Genomic DNA, 2762 nt, shown 5'->3' on the forward strand with positions numbered 1-2762 from the left:
TATATATATATATATCACATCTTCTTGAACCCATCATCTATTTTTGGGCATTTGGGTTGATTCCACATCTTCCCTATTGTAAAAAAGCAGCAAGAAACATATGGGTGCAGGTGTCCCTTTGAATATTAATGTTTTTGTATCTTTTAGGTAGATTCCTAGGAGTGGAGTCTTATGGAAGCTACATTTTTAGCAGTTTGAAAAACCTCCACACAGCTTTCCATAGTGGTTGGACCAATTTGCAGTGTAGGAGAGTTCCTTTTTCCTCACAACCTCTCCAACATTTATTGTTGCTAGCCAAACTCAGAATTTTTTAAAGAAAAAAATTTAAGTTCTTCCAGTGACTCTGAAAGATTGCCAATTTGGAGACACAATGAATACAATGGCAGAGAAAGATGAGAAGGGGTGAAAACAAAAGGGCAATTATGTTAAGTAAATAAGTTAGGAGAAAGATGATTACTAGATGATTTCACACGTATGCTGAATATAAAGAGACAAAATAAAGGAACAGAGGAAGAGTGTAAAAGGGGAAAGAAGTTGGTGGAATACCACGGAGATTATGGGTGTTTTGGTGGTGAGTATGGTGTGGTGACATCCATTCAAAGAGGTGTGAAATGATACCCCTAAATCATTCACAGTATTGCAAAAAACAATAGTAGCTAAATTAAAAAATAATAATACAATTTAAGAAAATAAGAAGCCAGGAGAGAAGAAAGTGGAATACAGGAACTCCTCCACTCTACGAGCTGTCTGCAAAATTACACCTGACTAGCATTAGCCAGATCTGAAAAATATGCTTTGGCATAACCAGAGCTTATTTTCAGGACCCCAGAATGTCCTACCAGATGATAATTACATGTTCATGTGGTTTGGAGTTGTGTTTTCAGGAGCCATGATAGAATGCTGATGCTATACCCGCTTCTTCCAGATGAATTAGGATGAGATACTTAGGTATCTCTAGAAAAGGAAGAAACATTTGTAACTGTAGCTGCTCTGAAAATGTGCTTGTCTAGTTGATCCTTTTTCCAAAAAGAAAAAAGAAAAAAAAATCAGTAGTCAAATGCACATTATTCCTGGTCACATTTGTTCTTTCTCATAATTCAGTATCACTTTTATTTTTTGTACTCTATTTCACCAGGCTGAGAAGACTAAAATATCTGCCTACAACAAATCTCCAAGGTCTCCCAGAAACAAAAGGGGAGTAGTGAATCATGAACTTCTCACGAAAGTGCAGTGTGATATTTTTAGTGGAACCCCATCTGGCAGGCCATGAAAGTTACTGTGCTGGGGTCTCTGGAATGTTGTCTCATGGTACAAGGGAAGTGACTGAGTAAGCAGCTGAAGTTCTGAGAGTGCCTGTGGTGCCTGGCTGGGATGCACAGGGACACAGGATAGCTCTCTGACCCTAAGGAAAAACTGGGGATTTGATAGAGGGCTTGGATGCAGAGCAATCCCATGCTCATCATTACCCTAAGTTCCAGCCAAGTTCAGAAACCAGAAACAGGGTCAAGGGGAAAATGGGAGATTGAAAAAGACCCCTAATATGAAGGAGAATTAGCCAGAACAACTTTTTAACTATTACTTCAACAAATGTCTGTGAGCATCTACTATATTCCAAGCACCAAGCTAGAGGCCCAGGACTCAGTCCCCAGCCAGAGAGGGTTCTTGCCTGCCTGCCTCGCAGGACTGTTATAGGCATATGAACAAGGCAGCTGAAAATGAAGCAAAGGAAAACAATGAAGCATTTAAAATTTTGGTAAGAGCTACGAAGAAAAGGTTTTAGGTCAGGGAAGGACATGACCTGGGAGTGATTTAAGGACTTTATTCACACAGCTGCCTGTCAGCAGTGGTGAAAGTGAGGGAAGTGGTAGAGAGGCACTGAGGGAGAAATGCACAAGTCACAGTAGGTAAGACAAGGTGAGGTAGACTCAGGCTGAAGGTCCCAACTGACATCACCAGCAGCCAAATTTGGGATGATCTCTCATGCTAGCTGTTTCACACATACCTCTCACAGGTGATGAGATAAGACAGAAGACTGAGGCAAGAGTAATGGTTTGGAGCACTTGTGTTATGATTCATCTCAGCTTCCTTTGCTTCTGCTCAAACTACATCTACTGAGGGAAAAAAAAAGCATTTGCTTTTCTCATGGGTACTCCAGAATGAGAAAGGAAACTTGTCAGCACCCAAGGTGTTTCCACTCTACTCAGGAAGTAGGTAATTTACTTCAGAAAACAGCAGCATCCCTCAATTTGTACTCAAATTTCAGCTCTGTGGCCTTAATGTCAATTTTAAAGGGAGTTATTATGTGAACTCTGTGCTGTCAATATTGGGGGAGAACATCTTGTCACTGGGAAGAATTTCAAGTGAGTTCACACACATAAATACAATTCTATTAGTAACCTACCTGAAGATGAGTAAAAATATGACAAGAGACACAAAATGCCAAAGGATCTGAGAAGGATCCTTGAGGTAGGAGTAGGAATCTAACAGGAAGAGAGTAGGGTGCGATTCTAAGAAGAGAGAGTAGCGGGGAGCATAGGTGCCTTAAGTGGGCACCTGGGTCTTGTGTTCTAGGTCCAGTCCTTTGTCTGCCCTTGAGGGAAAGTTAACCTGAGGCCATCAGGCCAGTCCCAAGCCTCAGCAGTGGGAAGCAGATACTTGGTCAGCTTGCCGCCTAGTCACGTCCTTGGCTGTTTGTGCAACATCTGCATCAAACTTGATGTTTGCACGAAATATGTGTACCAAAAGCAAACTCTCACTTGAAA

Source organism: Condylura cristata, unplaced genomic scaffold (assembly GCF_000260355.1).
Source record: "Condylura cristata isolate star-nosed mole 26May11 unplaced genomic scaffold, ConCri1.0 scaffold00023, whole genome shotgun sequence".
Taxonomy (NCBI): domain Eukaryota; kingdom Metazoa; phylum Chordata; class Mammalia; order Eulipotyphla; family Talpidae; genus Condylura; species Condylura cristata.